Source organism: Bos grunniens, chromosome 8 (assembly GCF_055505025.1).
Source record: "Bos grunniens cultivar Pamir isolate PY7600 chromosome 8, Bosgru_T2T1.0, whole genome shotgun sequence".
Lineage (NCBI taxonomy): Eukaryota > Metazoa > Chordata > Mammalia > Artiodactyla > Bovidae > Bos > Bos grunniens.
Window position 1 is genome coordinate 99,188,478 of NC_141172.1, and position 21,012 is coordinate 99,209,489.

Consider the following 21,012-nt stretch of genomic DNA (forward strand, 5'->3'; position numbering starts at 1 on the left):
TGCTGAGCCAGTTAACTTCCCAACCAACCATTCACTTGCAGTTCAGATCCAGAGCAAAGAAAAGGCAAGGGAATCTGCTTTCCCCGGGGGAGGAATCAATAACTGTCAAGCTAGACATGCTTTGTGCAAGTGACATGTCTGAAAAGAGCTGTTTCTGTAATGAAGGAGTTAAGGAGAGAATGCCACAGATAATAAGAGAAAAAAGAAGAAAGGTCAGTTGAACTCACCCATAATAAATGTCAGAAATTTAAGGGTCAATGTGATCCTTTCACACAAGACACTAAATTCTTCTTGGAAATCATCTTATGAGAAAATCGAATTTACTGTAGTGTTTCAAAAGTACAATTATTTTTTACCTAAAGTTCAAGAACGACTTTACCCAATGCACTTTAAAAGCCTGTTTTGGTGAGTTGGTATTTTGCTGAAAAGAAATTTAGAGGAATTTCCCTGGTAGTCCAGTGGTTAAGACTTCATGTTTCCAATGCAGAGGGGCTGGGTTCAGGCTGTGGTCAGAGCTAAGATCCCACATGCTATGCAGTGCGGCCAAAAAATTTAAAAATTTAAAAAAAAAAAAAAAAAAGGAAATTTCTTAGAAAAATAACCAAATGGGGATTTTTTAAATAATAAAAACATTTTATTGTCATGAGAATAAGAAGTACACAGGCATGCGTCTGATAAATAGGTATTAAGTGTCTTCTAAGTGTGATGCTTTGTGCCATGTGCCTGGTGCATCCACTTCTTCCAGTTATGTCTGAAATCTGATCAGATTCCACCATTACTGTCACCACTACCCACAACCATCCTAGTTTAAGCCACTGTCACCCCTTGCCTAGATTACTATAGTAGCTTTTGAGTGGTCTCCTGGCCACTCCTTTTCTCCCCTGTAGCACAGACCTCATACAGAAGCAACCATGTGTGTTGTGTTAGTTGCTTAGTCGTGTCCGACTCTTTGCAACCCCATAGACTGTAGCTCACCAGGTCCCTCCATCCATGGGATTCTTCAGGCAAGAACACTGGAGTGGGTTGCCATTTCCTTCTCCAAAAGGAACTATAGAAAGAAAGAAAGTGAAGTCGCTCAGTCGTGTCCAACTCTTTGCGATCCCATGGACTATAGCCCACCAGGCTCCTCCATCCATGGAATTTTCCAGGCAAGAGTACCGGAGTGGATTGCCGTTGCCTTCTCCATGGTGATCTTTAAAAACCTTAAGTCATTCAGTTCAGTTCAGTTCAGTCACTGAGTCATATCCGACTCTTTGCAACCCCATGAACTGCAGCACACCAGGCCTCCCTGTCTATCACCAACTCCTGGAGTCCACCCAAACCCATGTCCATCGAGTCGATGATGCCATTCAACCATCTCATCCTCTGTCATCCCCTTCTCCTCCTGCCCTCAATCTTTCCCAGCATCAGGGTCTTTTCCATTGAGTCAGCTCTTTGCATCAGGTGGCCAAAGTATTGGAGTTTCAGCCTCAACATCAGTCCTTCCAAAGAACACCCAGGACTGATCTCCTATAGGATGGACTGTTTGGATATCTTTGCAGTCCAAGGGACTCTCAAGAGTCTTCTCCAACACCACAGTTCAAAAGCATCAATTCTTCGGCACTCAGCTTTCTTTATAGTCCAACTCTCACATCCATACATGACCACTGGAAAAACCGTAGCCTTGACTAGACAAACAGACCTTTGTTGGCAAAGTAATGTCTCTGCTTTTTAATATGCTGTCTAGGTTGGTCATAACTTTCCTTCCAAGGAGTAAGTGTCTTTTAATTTCATGGCTGCAGTCACCATCTGCAGTGATTTTGGAGCCCAGAAAAATAAAGTCAGCCACTGTTTCCACTGTTCCCCCATCTATTTGCCATGAAGTGATGGGACCGGATGCCATGATCTTAGTTTTCTGAATGTTGTTGATCTATTTGAAATAAATGAGTGGCTTTGCATCCTATTCAGGAAAAATATAATCCAAAGTACTTATCAAGGCTTGTGGGCTCCTCATGATCTGCCCTGGCCTTCTTCCTTTCTGAGTTCACTCACTGCCACCTCCTTCTCATCTCCTCCTCCTGACTGTGAAGACCTCCTGGCTGTTCCACACATGGTCGGTCTGAGTCTCCACAGGGGTTGTTCCCTATGCTGGAATGTTTTTTCCTTCAATATTACATGGCTCACTCCTCATTTTCCAGTTCTCTGCTCAAATATCACCTCATTAAAGAGTCTCTTCCAGACCATACTTTGTACAATAACACCTACTCCACTCTGCCATTGGGCTTCCCTGATAGCTCAGTTGATAAAGAATCCACCTGCAATTCAGGAAACCCGGGTTTGATTCCTGGATGGGGAAGATCCACTGGAGAAGGGATAGGCTACTCACTCTAGTATTCTTGGGCTTCCCTTGTTGCTCAGTTGGTAAAGAATTTGCCTGCAATATGGGAGACCTGGATTTGATCCCTGGGTTGGGAAGATCCCCTGAAGAAGGGAAAGGCTACCCACTCCAGTATTCTGGTCTAGAGAATCCTATGGACTGTATAGTCCATGGGGTCACAAAGAGTCAGACATGACTGAATGACTTTCACTTCATTTCTGCCATCAATATCTGTCCCTTTCCCCTGCCTTAATTCTCTTTATAACAATTACCACCTCCTGACACTAGTATAGTTCTAATAGCTACATGAGTTAATTCAGTTGACCTTTAATTTTCTTTCCTGTTATTTTATTTTATATTATTTGACATTCTTCTCCCTGTTTTTGTTTTGTTTTTAATCTTTCTCCGTTCTTCACATTGTATTAGAATGTAAGAGCCATGAATACATTTTTTTCATTTATTCAACAAAACTCTAAAATTATGTATTTATCTTTGTCTGGCCTGAGCCTTCGTTGCTACGTGTGGGCTCTCTCTAGTTGCGGTGTATGGGTTTCTCATTGCAGTGGCTTCTCTTGTTGCCGAGCCTGGGCTCTGGGTACTTGGCCTCAGTAGTTGTGGTACTCAGGCTTAGTTGCCCCTTGGCACGTGGAATCTTTCTGAACCTGGTAACGAGTCTGTGTCCCCTGCATTGGCAAGCAGTTTCTTAACCACTGGACCACCAATAAAGTCCTATTCAACAAATTTTAATTAGTGCCTACTCTATGCAAAGCTATGGGCATCTAGAATGAAAGAGACTATATACCTGTATGCATGTAGATTACTTTTTAGTAAGGGGAGATAGATAAGAAACAAAGAACCAAGCAAGTATATTATATTAAAGACAGTATTTGGAGAAAAATCAGAATGTTGTTGGATGGGAGTGACAAGGTTATGGCTTAGAAGGATGAGGTCTGTCTTTAATAAAACAGATAGGATTATGAAAGGAGCAGATCTGGGGAGGAAATTTGGGATTTGCTGAACGCTTGTTAAGTTTAAGATGTGTTCTAGTGATCCAAGTGGAGAGGTCAGGTGTGAGTCTGGATTTCGAGGGAGAGGGCAGGCAGAGATAGAACTCTGGGATCCGTTCGTGCATGCCACAAGATGGGCTGAGATCACAGAGGGAAAGAAGGAATCGAGGTACTAAACCTGGGTCAGTCTATATTAAATGTTCAGAAGATGAGGAAGAAAAGGAGACCAAGAAAGAATGGCTCGTGAGGTCTGGGTGGAACCAAGAGAGGAGTATTTGGGAAACCAAACAAAGGAAGCAGTTCAAAAAGAAGTGATGGACCATCTATGTCAAATCCCGCTGAGAGGTCGAGTAAGATGAGTTCTGAGAAATGATCACTGGGTTTGGCAGTCCAGAGAGAGGTCGTGATGACTGTGACCAGTGCTCTGTTGGTGGGGTGATGGGGACAAAAGAAAGAATGGGGATGGTAGGGGTAGGAAATGGAGACAGTAAGTAGAAATAGCTCTTTTAAGTATGTCTGATCTAAGGGGGAGCAAAGAATTGAGGTGGTAGCTGCAGAGGGCCGTAGGGTCAAGAGAATTTTTTTTTTTTTTTTATAAGTAGAAGAGATCACAGCAGATCTGATGAGGCAAGAGAAAATTTATGTGGCAGAAGAGGATACAATTGAGGAAGTAATGTCCTGGAAGAGGTAAGAAGAGGGAAGGCCATCTTTCCATTGCTTCTACTTACTCAGTGAGATGGGAAGTCAGGTCATCAGATGAGAGTGACGTGGAGCAAGAAGCATATAAGGGGAAGGGAGGAGGTGTACCTAGTCATTCCAAGAATGGGGTAATGAATGAACTGGGGAAATGTAAATAGTATCTCCAGGCACCACTTAAAGTGAGTGATCCATTTTAAGTGAGACTAGCCAGACAGTTGTTATGGTTTTCTCTTAAGCATTTCAGCCTGTGAATGCAGATGTGGAATGGACAAAGAGTTGGACTGATCCGGGATTACTGATTACAGGCTTAATATGGTAAAGGGAGGGCGAGATAAAGGAGTTGAGAGTGTACACAAAGGATAGGCCATGGAATCTAAGCTGCAGAAAGAGGGAGACCGGGAGGGATGAGGAACAATGATGCATAGTAGAATCGTTGGATTAGCCTTGGTCATGGGTTGGAGAATTATTGGAGTTGGCATAGTAGTAGAAAGAGTGAATCCCAGGGACAGGGGAGCCTGGTGGGCTGCCGTCTATGGGGTCGCACAGAGTCGGACATGACTGAAGCGACTTAGCAGCAGCAGCAGCAGCAGAAAGAGTGATGGTTAGAGAATAGAATGTTTGGAACTAAGATTAGGAAGGCTGGACGGTTGTTGGTAATAACAAGGTGTAGACTAGGACCATGAGACTGGAAGGCTGAAGTAGGAAAACAGTAGTATTTTTTATAAAGTTAAAATCTAACTGGCTGGGGTATTTAAGACTTATCCACATGGGTGTTATAATCATTAAGACTTAGAATGTTGCTGGATTTTTGTTATTTTTTTTTTTTTTTTTAATTTATTTGGCTGTGTGGGGTCTTAGATGCAGCACAAGGGATCCTTTGCTGTGGTGCATTGACTCTCTAGCTGTGGCATATGGGCTTATCAGTTGTTCCACAGCATGTGGGATCTCAGTTCCCCCACGAGGGATTGAACCCAAGTCCCTGGCATTGCAAGGTGGATTCTTAACACTGGACCGCCAGGTAAGTCCCTGGCTCGAGTATTGTCAGAGAAAGTGACAGATGCTAAAGTCTTCGGGTAGTGGGGAAAGGGGGTTTTATTGAGAAAGGAGGACAGAAGTCTGGAAGAAGCAGTGAAGAACAGGGAGAGCACCCATTCCACCTCCAGCCCAGTGGTGTGAGGATGAGAGAGAAAGCACTTGACTTTGTTCACTGCCGCATCCCCCACACCTACAAAGGGGCCTCACAAATGGGAAGGTCTTAATAAATATCTGCTGAGTGACTGAGTGATAAGCAGTTTCTATTTTGGCAAGAGGTTGTTTAGGAAGCTAATTCAGGTACACTGTGAAAGGTGAGCAGGATTGGGGAGAGGCAAAGTACAGAGAGATCTGCTGAGAGGCCGCTGAATGTGCCAGGTGGAGAAGGAGGAAGGAAGGACCTGTGAAGAGGCAGCGAGGAGAGTAAGAGGGGACCACAGTGAGGAAGACGGCCAGTGACCTGGGGACTGTGGGACCCCGGGGTCAGGAAATGCAGGGCACTGAGTGGAGGGGGTTTGCTAGGAAGGAGTTGGGCTGCAGCTTGTGTGTCTGACGGGTATTCCAGGGAAGATGCTGAGACCCAGGTAAGATGCTGCTGCCAAGTCGCTTCAGTTGTGTCTGACTCTGTGAGACCCCATAGACGGCTGCCCACCAGGCTCCCCCATCCCTGGGATTCTCCAGGCAAGAACACTGCAGTGGGCTGCCATTTCCTTCTCCAATGCATGAAAGTGAAAAGTCAAAGTGAAGTCACTCAGTGGTGTCCGACTCTTAGCAACCCCATGGACTGCAGCCTACCAGGCTCTTCCATCCATGGGATTTTCCAGGCAAGAGTACTGGAGTGGGGTGCCATTGCCTTCTCCAGTAAGACTCTAGGCTACCCCAGATAGAGTGTCTCTGACAAAGGGACGGTCAGGATAATAAGGGTGGGGGAAGGAGATTGGGGATGGAGCCCCAGAAACAGCAGCCTTGGGGTCAGGCTTGAGGGAAGGAGTTGCATAGATCTTGACTGGTGAGAAGGACTTTCTAGGTGAAGAGCAGAGTGTGAGTAGAGGGGTGAAAGAACTGGTGGATCCAGAGCTGACTGAGTGATCCCGACCCAGAGAAAATGAAAGCAAAAGATAGAGCCAAGGTTGGAAGGAGAGGGGAGCAGGGGCCAGGCAGTGGGAGCTCATTTCTCCCCTGCAGGGCCCTGCCCTGGGATGAGATGGTGCCCCCAGCTTGTGGGAACCAAGCCCTCTGGATAGAGTGCCCAGTGGGGACCCCGTCCAGAGAGTGGTCACAAACCACAGGACACAAGAATATCAGTCTGAAGCCTTCACTTCCCCTCTCTGATGTTCAGGAACATGGCAGCATCCTGTATCTGCAGAATGTTCCAGAGTATTGAGAACAGGCTGGAGGCTTTAACAGAACTGAAAACAAAACTCTGGGACAAAAGGCCGAGAGGGAAATATATTTAGCATATTGTGATCGAGATGGTGGATGGGCAACCACGCTGACAGCACAGCCGTCCTGGGTTCCTGGACTGCCTAGACTGATGGTAACCGCTGCGTTTGCACTAGTCTGGCCTCATGGCCAAGGCCACCAGAGATATGCCATAGATATGACTCTGGCCTTAAAAACAATTAACCAGAGCTTCCTCATACCATGCCAGGTAATTGTTGTTGTGTGCTGTTTTCTTTAGAAATAACAAAAATACCAAAGAAAGCAAGCTTACAGCAGAGAACTTAGCCCTGATCTAGGAGACAGCAGGCCTGAGCTTGAGTCCTGACCTTGACCCAGTTTTGCCCAGTGGCTCTGTGTAAGTCCCATCCCCCTCCCAGGATTCAGTTGCCTTCACTGATAACAACTAACCTTGTAGCTGGCCCTGGGCTTACAGCTTTACATGGATGGTCTCATTTTACACTCACAACAGTCATGTTGTAGATGTGACATTTGTAGGTGGAGGTTCTCATGATCTGCCTTTTAAAGGTGAGGATTCAGAGGGATGGAGAGGCTGAGCAACTTCCCCAAGGTCACACAACGAATAAATGGCAGACGAAAGTCCAAGCCTTGGTCTTGGGCTCCAGACACCCTGGATTCACTGACACTTTGCTACATTGTACAATGAGGTACGTGGCTGGGGTGACGTAATGTTCCTCCTAGCTCCAGTTCTTCTGTCTCTGACATTTTGTTATGCCCTCATCCATTTCAAGCAAGTTAAGAAAATGCCTGATATAAAACAGAAGCAGTGGCAGCCATCTATCTAAACACACTGTTCTCTCTCCGTGCTGGCCTATCTTATCTCAGCCAGTCTATAAATTACTTAGCAGCCCTTCACAGGAGTCACAAACTGTTTCTGATACCTGGCAGCTTTACTCATTTATGTTATCTGTCTGGCTTTGAAAGGTATTTGAGTTTGCAGGGCCTGCTCCTAAAATCAACTAGGCTGTGGTCTAAAAAGAAAAGGAACAAGGAGGGGAGGTACAGGGAGAAGGAGGGAAGAAAAGGAAGGAGGGAGGGAGGGAAGGAAGTGAGGGAGGAGAAAAGAACATAGAGGAAGGAGGGAGATTGGAATTGACATATATACACTCCTGCTGCTAAGTCGCTTCAGTCGTGCGACTTTGTGCGACCCCATAGATGGCAGTCCACCAGGCTCCGCTACTATATATAAAAGATGGGTTTCCCTGGTGGCTCAATGGGTAAAGAATCTGCAATGTGGGAGACATGGGTTCAATATCTGGGTCAGGAAGGTACCCGGAGAGGGAATGACAACCCATTCCAGTATTCTTGCCTGGGAAATCTCATGGACAGAGGAGCCTGGTGGGCTACAGTCCGTGGAGTTGCAAAGAGTTGGACACCGCTCAGTGACTAACACTTTCATTTTCATATATAAAAGATAATGAATAAGAACCTACTGTATAACACAGGGAACTCTATCCAGGGCTCTGTAATGACCTGTATTGGAATGGAGTCTAGAAGAGCATGGATATGTGTATATGTCTGACTGATTCACCTTGCTATACAGCAGTAGCTAATGCAACATTGCAAACCAACTATACCCTGATGAAAAAAATTTTTTAAAGGAGAGAGAAAGGGCAAGAGGGAGAATAGGAAGCAGAAGGCAAAGGAGGAGTTGGAGGTGCTTTGTAGGTGACCTGGGATTTTATGCTTTAGTTGACTTTTTCAGAAGCTATTATGGTTTCTAAAGTGATTTTATTTTACATGGATTGTGGCCCCCTTCCAACGTAGAAGAAGCTGTTATTATTCTCCATATCTAAATGGTCTTAATATTTCACAATCTTTGTGATTATTTAGTTAAGTAATTAACTTACTTGGTGTAGATAAACTGCGTTCATAGTATTTCCCCATCATCTTCATCTTCACACCAGGATGAGTAATTTAATACGTTCAAAAGTGTAGAAGGAAAAGTCTATCTTCTCATTGGGTTGCTCTCCGTATTAAGACACTTGACAAATAAGTGAGAGACTTCTTACTGCACAGACCACCCCTCTGCGATAATCAGAATGATTAAAATTTAAAATGTCAAGTTTAGTCCTTTTTCCCCTAATAAGACTGAAAAACCTTATGGTTCTTTTGTATAAATTAACAGCCTGTACTTAAAAGTTCTGAGGAAAACACTTGAGCATGACTGGGAAAATGCTAGTCTCATTTTTTTAAAAAACTAAAAAATCATTCTCACCTCAAGTGAAAAGGAATTAAGCACTGCCAGAAAGAAAGGTAGTTTTGTATTTAAAACACAGATATCTGGGAAATCCCTGGGTGAACTCTGCGCTTTCACTGCTGGCCTGGGTTCATCGTGGTCGGGGAACTAAGATCCAACAAAGCATGCAGCACAGTCCAAAAAAGGGAATAAATAAAATAAAACAGATCGCTAATGAGAAGCAAATTCACCGGGTTTACTCAGCAGAAACTGCCTCCGCACTGGCGCGCTGCTCCCGTCGTCCTGTCTGTGAACACACTCTGTACCTTCCTGGACATTCCAAGTATATTTGGCAGATTTTGTGTTTGTAGTGCCATGCTTAAAAAGTGCCTTGTTTTATGCTGTGTCTCCATTAGGGCATGAACTCCCAAGTGTTTACTAGATTTTTTAAATGCTTCAGTTGTTAAATGAGATAAAGTTCGCAATCAAGAAACAAAGAACTTAAGCCTCTGGGCTTTGTTGTCAATTACCAAAGCAATACATGAGTGCATTCTTGTCATTAACACAGAGCTTTGAGGGCTCTGAAGATGTGGGCCCCACAGTGGTTCCCTGTACCCGATCTGTGTCTTCCTACCTCCCTCAGAGGGCGACTCTTTCCTCAGCATTCTCTCTGCCTTTCCTATCCACAAATAGCATTTTCCTTCCATCCTTTCCAGCCAGGCACCTCCCATGTTGCTGCATTTCACTGATGCTTTTAGCTTGGAATACTAGAGACCTGCACTTTATAGTGATACCATTTAAAACTGTTTGTTATCAGGGGCAGTCTGGGTGCACGGCTGTCACTTTGTCAACGTAGAGAAGGCACATGTCCAGGTCTACCATGTGGGACAAAATGAAAGCAGTCATACGGGCAGGAGTTGCTTGGCTTTTGGAAAGTTTCTGTGGAAGGTTTATAAAAGTCTTTGGGGAAAAAAAAGGAGTCTCAAGCATTGGGGTGAATGTCTTCAGGTCACCATTTCCTTGTGTGAGAGGGTTTGGCAGAGGAGAGGCCAAGTGTGAGGATGCAGGGGAAGGAAATAAATATGGAACATGCTGGAAAGGAACTTCCTCGGGCACAGGAAGCCAGAGACCCTGGAGAGGAAATGAAGGAAAGGCAGGCGGCCACAATCTCGGCCAAGAACGGGAGTGAACGTGGTCCAGGAGCCAAGTGTTCTTATGCGACAGCCATCCTTGTCCCGGTGTTCACTTGCTCTCTCCTTCCCCTGCCCAAGGATAATTGTGTCCACCCCAAGTGGGTCTCAAACCAGGCTGTGTCATAGAATCACGTGAGAAACTGAAACAGAGATTCCTGAACTCCAGATCGTCTAGGGAAATTGATTCAGGTTTTTTTATTTTTTGATTTTTTTTCCCCCCAGTTTTCCAGCTACACTCAATATGGGGTAGCTTGGGAAACACTGATATGCAGTCTTTCCTTTTTCCTTTTTGTTCTTATTTATTTATTTGGCTGCACCAGGCCTTAGTTGCAGCATGTGGGATCTTGTTCCCCAACCAGGGACTGAACCCAGGTGCCCTGCACTGGGAGGACAGAGTCTTAGCCACTGGACCACCAGGAAAAGTCCTCAGATGATGCAGTCTTAAGAGCTGACCATCACTCAGCAACCAGACGTGACCCTAGAGAAGAGATGGTTTTGACGAGAGTGTTTTCCATTTGGTAAAACAACTACAAGTCAAAACAAACAGTCCACAGCCTGTCTTATATGTTGTGTATTCATTCATAAAGCTGATGGTTCAAACATTATATGGATGGAATATCTCTTCTATGGAAAAGGCAAGGATGGCATCACTGCTTACATTACCTAGGGAATACGTTTTTGCCCTTTCATAAGAGTCAGAAATGAGTGGAGAAATATCTTAAGTGGGAAATTTGCTTAACGGAACGAAACATCCTAGTCATCTGGTTTTACCACTATCAGAATTAGAAAATAAGCCAAAGGAGTACATCCTAGGAGTTTGTTGGCTGGCTATCCCAGGTCCCACAGCCTGCAAGGGAAAATTATTCCTTTTATATTTAAATTAAAATTACTTGGACCTTACCCACAAAATGTTAGAGGTGGTCCAGTGCCTACCCACTATTTTTATGGATTTTGTTACTCAGGTGGTTAACTCAAGTGGGATGGAGTTGGTTTTACTGGTCACTTCTTGTTCTGATTTCCTCTTTTGTCTGAATTCTTCTTCCTTTTAAAAATAGCCTATTTGTGCTGGGTCTTCATTGCTGTGCCGGCTTTTCTCTAGTTGTGGCAAGAGGGGGCTGCTCGCTAATTGCGGTGCGCCAGCTTCTCACTGCGGCGGCGTCCAGTGCTGTGGAGCATCAGTAGCTGCAGCGTGTGGGCTTAGTGGTGGCGGCCCTCGGGCTTAGTTGCCCCAAGGCATGTGGGATCTTCTGACCAGGGATCAGACCCATGTCTCCTGCATTGGCAGGTGGATTCTTTACCACTGAGCCACCAAGGAAGACCTCTTTTGTCTGAATTCTTAATCTCACATCCTTTTAGCCTGATATCCAACCGCACTGAGTCATATATAAGCCCCTTGCCTTTGGCTCTCCAAATAAATGCTGTTATCAGAGGTTGAGGAGATATCCAAAGTACTTACATCACAACATTACACAGCAAGCAACTTTAAAAGTTTATATTAAGTAATTTCTTTATTTTGGCCCTTTTCTATGATCAGAAATTTCTCATTTGCTGACTCCTCACAACTTTAGTCTTCTGACTCACAGATTTTATAAGCTTCTGAATTCTAAGAGTAAACTGCAAGTTCAATGGTATAAACATTTTTTTAAAAATTTTAAGAGCTAGCACCAAATTCTCTAACAAATTTATCAATCTATTAATATTAGTTTATATTCTCTTCAACAATGTACAGTTAATTTTCATCATTTTTCTCACCAATAATAGATATTTGTATTTAATGTATTTTCTGATATCAGAAGCAAAATATATTATATCACAATTTTCACTTGTATTTTTTTTTTAGATGAGGAAGAGTTAGGGCATCTTTTCTTAAGTTCAATGGCCAGTTATACTTATTTGTCTATAAGTGACTGGTTAATTTTTTTCTATTAGAGAGTTGGTAATTTTCTTCAATTTTCATATTGATTTGTAAGAACTCTTTGCATATTAGATTGCATATTAACATTGTTATGTATGTTGCAAATATTTCCCCGTTTGTTTCTTGTCTTAGATTTACAATGGTGCATCTGGTCCCATGGGGATGTCCTTGGGCTTGGGATTGTTCCTTACATTCCAGTGACTTTACCTGGTACTTGGTGGGAAAGTCCCACAGATCTAGGGCTTTTGGTTTGATAGGGGCCAACCTTTTTGGTGTCAGTTTTGTTTGCTTTTCCATCTTATTCTTACTCTTTTGTTTTCTAGCAAACCTTTGTTTTCTGAGACACATTTTGTTCTTGAGGATTATACCCAGCTGATTATACCTCACTGATGCTTATTGATGTCTTTCTCCTTGCTGGAAGTAGGAAATGGCAAATTCTTTTTTATGATTGACCAGTCTTGGCCCCTTCTTTGAGTTTTTAGCTCAGCTCTCTGAGCCACTCATAGGTCTTTTTTTTTTTTTTTTTTTTCCAGCTTCTATTCTTCTATAAGCTTGGGGAGTAAGAAGAGGCTCTGTCAATCTGTGTCTAGGCTGAGTCCTTTACTGGACACCCAACCTTTACTTCTGGTGTTTCTCTACCAAGTACATTCTATTTCTGGGGTCCCCTGGAGGCCACTTTTGCTCAGGAACACCATTTAAAATGGGCAGGTGATATGGCATGGTACATAAGCAAAAACGTACATTTAGACCATAGGGAAAAAAGTCCTGACTTTCTCTCTTGCCAAACAACAGTCCCATAGACGGTTTTGTGCCCTAATGATGTAGGGAGCATTTAATATTTCCACATCCCAGCTATGTTTGTTTGTCTTTTCTTACAGAATCAATAGCCCTTTATTTGCTCCTAAGTGCTTCTTACATGGATCAAAGAGCCAATATATTTCATAAAACATTCTCAGCTCTAATAACTATTATCATGTTAAGACACATATGATGCGATGAGCCCATAAGCATGCATTGGGTAGTAAAGCCTGCCTTTCTTATCTCCAGTGTTTCTCACTTTCCTGTTCTTAAGAATCCCTAGGAGCTGTTAACACAGTTTCCCTGGTCCTGCCCCCAGAGATTCTGACTTGGTAGGTAAAGGTGGAGCCCAGGAATTTGCCTTTTTAATAAACACAGACATGGTCCTGAAATCTGTGGTCCTTAGTCCTGGCTTTTAAAACAAATCTTATTTATGTATGTATTTCTGGTTACACTGGGTCTTCACTGCTGCAAGTGGACTTTCTCTGGTTGCAGTGAGTGGGGCTCCTCTCTAGCGGCGGTGCCTGGGCTTCTCACTGTGCTGGCTTCTCTCGTTGTGGAGAACAGGCTAGGCGGACGGGCTTCAGTAGTTGTGGCGCACAGGCTTAGCTGCTCTGTGGAATCTTCCCTGCCCAGGGATGGAATCTGTGTCCCCTGCATTGGCAGGTGGATTCCTACCCGCTGCACCACCAGATAAGCCCCCTTAGTCCTGGCTTTGAGTCCAGGGCAAGATACCTCAGCCTCGGCACTCTTGATGTTTGGGATGCAAAACCCTTTTGTTGTTAGGTGACAGTGCGTACCTTTCAGGACGTTTAGCAACATCCCTGGCCTCTATCAGTAGCACCCCACACCCATATGACAATCAAAAAATGTCTTCAGACATCGCCAAAACTGTCCAGGGGTGCATGTGGGGGTTGGGGTGTCAAATTACCCTTGATTGAGAACCACCGACCTAGGGGGAAAAAATGTTAATTTAAAACAGTTTTTACTTTCATATGTAGAGAAGGCAAGGGCACCCCACTCCAGTACTCTTGCCTGGAGAATCCCATGGACAGAGGAGCCTGGAAGGCTGCAGTCTATGGGGTCGCTGAGGGTCGGACACAACTGAGCGACTTCACTTTCACGCATTTGGAGAAGGAAATGGCAACCCACTCCAGTGTTCTTGCCTGGAGAATCTCAGGGACGGGGGAGCCTGGTGGGCTGCTGTCTACAGTGTCGCACAGAGTCGGACACGACTGAAGTGACTTGGCAGCAGCAGCAGCAGCAGATGTTCAAACCTTTGCATTGATTTCATAGAACAAATTAAACAAGTATTTCTGAGTCCTGGTATGTACCATGCCTTTATATTTTAAAAGAGGGTAATTTAATCATGGCTTTCTCTTTAATGTCTTATAAGATGAAAGAAAAGGAAATGTTTTTGTAAATTAATATCTATTGAATATGTATTTCTCCTAAATTAATATTCCCCATAGTTTTCTGTAGGATATGCCAGAACTTTAAAATTAATATTAACAGAAAATTAGCATTAATTCATATTTACACATAATATTACAGTAATATTAACACTGACATTGCTTTAGGAAAGAATTCAGAATAAAGCTGGTGTAAATTGCTGTGTCTGACCCTTTGTGACCCCATGAACTATACAGTCCACGGAATTCTCTAGGCCAGAATACTGGAGTTGGGTAGCCTTTCCATTCTCCAGTGGATCTTCCCAACCCAGGAATCGAACCAGGGCCTCCTGCATTGCAAGGCGGACTCTTCACCAACTGAGCTATCAGGGAAGCCCATAAATTGCTGTACTGTTTCTAATTATGAAACAAATTTGATTTGTAAATGATGAAGAAAGCTGAGCGCCGAAGAATTGATGCTTTTGAACTGTGGTGTTGGAGAAGACTCTTGAGAGTCCCTTGGACTGCAAGGAGATCCAACCAGTCCATTCTAAAGGAGATCGGTCCTGGGTGTTCTTTGGAAGGAATGATGCTAAAGCTGAAACTCCAGTACTTTGGCCACCTCATGCGAAGAGTTGACTCATTGGAGAAGAGTCTGATGCTGGGAGGGATTGCGGGCAGGAGGAAAAGGGGACGACAGAGGATGAGATGGCTGGATGGCATCACTGACTCGATGGACACGAGTTTGAGTGAACTCTGGGAGTTGGTGATGGACAGGGAGGCCTGGCGTGCTGCGATTCATGGGGTCGCAAAGAGTCGGACATGACTAAGCGACTGATCTAATCTGATCTGATCTGACTGAATTTAAGAATATAGGAAGAAAGAGTGACGATGCACTCGCCCCTAATACTGTTCTTAAAAATCTCACCTCTGTATTGTTAGACTCTTTCCTTGAAGAATCTATGGTCCATATAAATAAATAACTGTCCCCAAACATGTTCATTTCAATGTGAGTTTTCACACGATATTAAAATGTTAAGAGACTTCCCTGGTTGTCTAGTGATTAAGACTTTGCCTTCCATGCAGGAGTTACGATTCAAGCCAAAACATAAAAAACAAGGACTATTGTAACAAATTCAATAGACTTTAAAAATACATATAAAAAATAAAATGTTAAAAATAGATTAAAAATATAAAAAATAGATCATGATGTAGGGCACCAAATATTTAACTCAAGTCAGTGACATGAAGAACTGAAAGAAAGAAGTAAAGAAAGAGATAAAGAAAGGAAAAAAGAAAAGAAGAAAGGAAGGAAGGAAAAGGATTTATTGAGGCTGAAGCTTTGTAATCTCGGCCACTGGTCAGTAAATTCTATTGAAATTCAACAGTCAAAGAGACAAACATGCAAAAAGGCTGGTGAAACAATTCTTAAATGCCAACAAAAAGAAGCCTATAGACTTTCAGGAACCCTGCGGAGAACAGCTGAGGTCTGCATTGTAGTCTTTACCCCCACCCCCTACCTCCCCTTCAGGGAAGTTGCTCAGTCGTGTCTGACTCTTTGTGACCCAGTGGTCTGTAGCCTACCAGGCTCCTCAGTCCATGGGATTTTCCAGGCAAGAATACTGGAGTGGGTTGCCATTTCCTTCTCCAGGGGATCTTCCCGACCCAGGAATCGAACCCGGGTCTCCTGCATTGCAGGCAGACGCTTTACCCTCTGAGCCACCAGGGAAGCCCAAGGTGTGAATAAACCTCCAAATGGTAAACCTTTCTGGTTGGATGCTATTTTTTTACTGTGTCTTTAGCTGGACAGGTCCCCATGTTATCATTTCTTGTATAGGAAATCAAAGAAAGTGTTAGTTGCTCAGTTGTGTCTGACTCTTTGCAGCTCCATGGACTGTGGACCACCAGCTCCTCTGTGCGTGGGATTTCCCAGGCAAGCATACTGGAGTGGGTTGCCATTCCCTTCTCCAGGGGATCTTCTTGACCCAAGGATCGAACCTGGGTGTCCTGCATTGCAGGCAGCATGTGAGCCACAGGGAAACCCCATAGGAAATCAAGGACGCTGGCACGCAGAATTGAGTCTTAAAAGAGGACCCCAGTATTTTGACCAGCGGTTCAGAAAAAAGCAGGCCAACAGAGGATGAAGGCTGGGAGAGTAAGGGGCTCTGACCTGCAGAGCTGGAGAGAGAGAATCACTGGGAAAATGGAAAACTTGACCATGCCTAGTGGAAAGCTGAATTCAAGAAATCTGACTATATATTATGTTCATATTACATTTCCTCTGAGGAGAACGCCTTGCTTTTAAAAATATTGTTTTGTGTGTGTGAGGTGTTTCTGAGTCCTCTCGGGATTTCTAGACGGTCCACTTACAAAGGGTCATTAACATTATTTAAATATTCATAGTGGGGGAGGGTATGACATGCTGAAATTTCAGACAGCTCCGGAGTGGGGGATGGCTGGCCACTCTCCGGATCGGGTCGAGTCCCACGCTGTGTATCAGCTGCCTCCTTCCCCACCGCTGGCTTTGTTAACACACGTGCTCTGACAACAGGCCACCAGCTGGCACGACGCGGAGGGCAGCGTGAGGCTCTGGCAGGCCAGTGACCGGAAGCATCCTGGTCCGGGTCTCAGTCTCTGGAGCACATCAGGGAGAAGCCCAAAACACACGGAGCCGCCAGCCGCATGACAAAGATGCGCCTCCCAACCGCTCCCAGCTGGCTTCCTTACCAGACACAGTCAGTCCCGAGGAACTCGACCCCTCGTTTAGGAACTCAGCAGTTTCGGCGTTGTAAGGACACACACACACCCGTATACACACATGTGTGTATACATCAACACACACGTCCACATGCACACACGCCGACACGCCCACCCCTGCGCGAACACAAGTCCACGGACCCAGACACAGAGCCCTCTCCCGGGTTAGGATATACTCGGCGTCACTTGCCCCATGCCACCGTCCCTCCGTCCCTCCAATTTATCCATCCACTCATTTCTTGGTTTCTCAGTTTGTGTAACGATTCCGCCAAAACCGCAGACGGAAGGTGTGGGTGGTTGGGGAGGGGGTGTGGAAGCGGAGGGGCGGGCCGAGGTCCAGGGCGCCGAGAAGGGGGCGGGGACGGGGCGGGCTCCGGGAGGCGGCGGGCGGCGCTCCCAGCACTCCAGCGCGCCCGGCGGCCGCGGCTCTCGGCAGATGCGCTTGCCCCAGTCAGGGGCAGCTGAACGCCTTTCCGCGGAATCTCCCGGACGTCCCGAGGAGGAGGCAGGGGCCGCGCCAGAGCGCAGCCGGAGGACAGCGCCCCCGGGATCCGGCGCCCAAAGGTGGGTGTCCAAGCTGGGGCGCGGCGGCCTCAGACACCTAGTCCCCGGGTCGCCCTCCTGGTGTTGGGGCCTCTGGCGCGGGGATAGGGTGGCTCGGGAGGGACTGGTGATCTGGGAAGCCCTTGGATGCACCGAGGGCTTTAAAGGGCTTTTATGGTCCTTGCCTAGTGGAGAGTGTGCGGAGAGGGGGCCTGCCTTTCTTGGAAAGGGCTGTGACCATGTGGCTTTGAATTCCTAGGTTTGGGGGAGGGCCAGCGTTTGGCTGCTTTATTCAATACTTATTCACTTATATATGTTTTTTTTTTTTTTTTAATAATAAGGTTAGGAATCCCTCCTCCCACTCCCTCCACCAACCACAAGCAGAGCCGAGCTGTACAGGAAAGGCAGAGAAAAATCAAAGGGCCATAGCTGCCTCTCCAAACCTGGGAGCAGCGGTGGATGGAGCCGCTGGTTCCAGCTCGAGAGGAAGGCGCGGGTCCTGACTCCTTAGATGGCAGCGCTGGGGGCGATTTCGGAAGTCAGGAGCTTTGTAGCGAGACCGAGGCCGAAAACGGCCGGGTCTCCAACCAGCCAGAGCCTCTGGGGGCACGCGTTCTGGGAAGACGCTGCTGAAGGAGGGGAATCCGAGTCCGAGCTGAGCCTTGAAGTTTGGTCTGAGGCCAGGAGCCCAGCTATTAGGATCTGGTGTTTTATGACGGATAAAGCTGGAGACTATGTCTTTGCCCCCTTCGTGGGGACACTGTGGGGGAGTCGTAGGGGCGGGTCGTGGTGGCGAGCTGGACAAAGTGTTCTGTTATCGCGGTGGAGAAGAGAAGGCGCGCCTCCTGGGTTAGGAGCTAGGAGATACTGGCGGCCCTGAGAAATTCTAGAGAAATTCTAGTGGAGAACATGGGACTGAATGGAAGTCTGGGAGAGCGGGCGGCCTGGGAGCCCGTGGCGGGAGGCGGGGCGGGCGGGGAGCGTCGGCGCTGGTGGTGGGTGAGCGCGGAAGGCCAAGCGGTGGCTGCTGGTGGTGGGGAACCGAGCGGCGGGTGGACCAGCGGGAGCGGACCTCGCAAGGTGGTTTCTGAGCTTCCCCTGCTCGGGTGCCAGATGAGCAGCCTTGGGGACTCTCTCCCCAGTCCGCAAAAATGGAGCATCTGGGAGCGAAGTGACTCGTTTGGAGCGATGGTGGATTATTTCTCCAGACCCAGTAAAGCCAATTTCCGCGTGGGGCAATAATAGTTTGGTTCTGATAGGCTTTGTGGTGAGACATTGGCAAATCTGTACCCTTCCCTGGAGCAGTTTTAAGTGCAGCACCGTTAATTTGGGCAAACTTGCGGACCCACCCCCACCCCCACCCCCGCTTCCCTGGCAAAGTATGTACCTTCGAAAAGACTGCGCGCACTCACAGATACACACATCTGTATGGTATATACGAGCCAGCAAACAACTCCTAGGGAGCGCCCTTCATCTTAACCCCCGGTCACTGGCACCTGGTGGCTGAGTTAGTACAAACCCACCACTCACTGGTGTAATCTCAGGGGATTTGTTTCCTTGGTTTGCTGTAGTTGAGTTCATTTAAGCATCACATTTTTCTTCCTGGAAATGTTCCCAGTTAAACACTCTCCTACTTCTGGCAGCCTCCTCAAATTTGATCAATAAAATTTCAGAGTAACAGGTCTAGAAATGAGGCATATTTAGTAAATGAGGCATATTTAGTAAGGAGTCCACTGCTTCTTTAAACATCAAGTCTTATAAGAACTGAAACTGCCTTAAAGCCCCTTCTTAATGACTGTCTGCTGCCAGCCCCTTCCTTCCCAGTTTTGACATAGGTTCTTTGCTTAAAGGGCATCTTCTCCTTTGAGTGGGCACACCATGGGTCTTGAGGGCCCAGCAGTTATTTTGAGCTGCACCAATAAAATCAGTCATGAGCCAGGAGAGCACTTGAGTCTCTAGATTCCTTACTAACGATTAAGTGGGCAATTAAGTGTTATGATGTTTCTCTGGCAGTGGAGTTCATTTTCAACTTATTTCTGGGATGCCAAGATGCTAGTGTGAGACTGGGCTTTGAGATGGGACAAACATTTTGAAATACCCATTATCTCATAGTTCTGGCATGACAGTTGAAATGGCTTCCTGCCTGCAGAGTTTAGGGTAGTGTTGTCAGAATTTATTTCACTTTCATAAGTGGCTCCTTCTGACTCACTAGCCTCAGGATCTCTGGCTAATAAAATGGAACAGATTGTCTTAATTTAGTTATCAAGTGAGGGGGAAGTGATCCACTGGTTGTTTTAATTCTAAACCTTTCAGTATTTTAATGTAGAAATTATACTAGTAAATGTTATTTTTTTGAACAATGCTAATACCCCAGGCTTTCTAATTAATTATTACAATTATTGTCTAGATTCCACTGTCTTTATAGATTTGGTGGACTCTTAAAGCACCCGTGTCCTAGATTTCTATCAAGGTTGTCATCACAAGTCTCTACTTATCAGGACAATGAGAAATGTTTCAGATAAAGATGAAATTGAACTTGGATGGGAGTTGTGTTGAGGGGTTTTAATGATGAAAACAGGAGCATGTTGAGAATTGACTTCCGAAAACCAGTTCTGGTTTTTAATTTAATCCATTTTATCAACTCTGGTATGATCTCTCATGAATTAGCCTCTGGAATGGCTGTCCTTTGGATCTTGAGACACATAGGAGGCACCATTTGCTTAGATTATTGGTCAGACATCCTGCACAAGCTATTGGAAATTTCAAGGAATTGATTAATACACTTATCAGTTTCAACAAGTTTAGTAAGTTTTGCTAAAAGATTGAATTTTTTTATTTTTATTTTTTTTTTGTACTGTGTAAACTTGACACCTAGAGGCAGATTTTCTGTGATGCTGAAAAAGCTTAAGCTCCAGGGCCCTGCACTAGCACCAGCCTCGTCCAGGAGCACTTTGGGTGGCTTGGGCCTGACAGAGGCAGCGTCTCCTTGAACCATCATAGGAAACAGATGGAGAAGGAGAGGGAGAGGCAGAAATATCTTTGTTAGAGAATCACCTCCTAAGAATTTATGACTGTTGTTGAGTTTTGGACGTATGTCCTTCAAACACATTTTCCAGAAATGTATCATAGAAAGTGGAAAGCATCTCTTTTCTAACAGGAAAAACAACTACAGGTTTCTCCCACTTTCTGAAAGTTGGGATTATTGCCACTTAGCTTTTACCCAGGATCTATAGCTCACTCACTGAAAGAAATCCAAAGATTTTCATTTTTATGAAAAAAGCTATTATTAAATTATAACATGAGTCTTTCATAAAAGTGAAATGCCTGCTGTAATGTGAAGGCAGGTATTCTCTTTACTTTATGCCATTTCAGCTTACCAAAAGTTTCATAGGAATAATCTACTTTCGGATATTGGGGCAAACCTATATTTTACTCAAAAAGAAAGTTATAGAGTATGTTTATATGATTTAAATAGGACTTGATTAATAAGAATACTTAAGAAATGGAGTGCTCTAATACAGTAACTAAAGTTTAAAACCAAGTCTTAAAATTTTTTTTCCAACTGTTGTTGATGAAGATGTTTGTAAGATGTATTAAATGACTACCCCACTTTGATAACTTTCTGCCTTAATGAGTTTGCTGCTGCTGCTAAGTCACTTCAGTCGTGTCCGACTCTGTGTG

At 45.1% G+C, this 21,012-nt stretch overlaps 1 protein-coding gene across 12 annotated transcripts in view; it reads left to right on the forward strand.

Moving 5' to 3' along the window:
• Positions 1-21,012, forward strand: part of PALM2AKAP2 (PALM2 and AKAP2 fusion) — a 522,805-nt gene that overhangs the window by 383,519 nt on the left and 118,274 nt on the right. The window contains exon 1 of one of the 12 annotated variants that reach the window (XM_086315919.1): positions 17,172-17,352. The exons of 10 other annotated variants lie outside the window; for them this stretch is intronic. The gene's annotated coding sequence lies outside the window, so the exon portion shown is untranslated. Of the gene's footprint in view, positions 1-17,171; positions 17,353-21,012 lie in introns of those variants that run through there. One more of the 12 variants, XM_086315916.1, reaches the window with a different exon arrangement.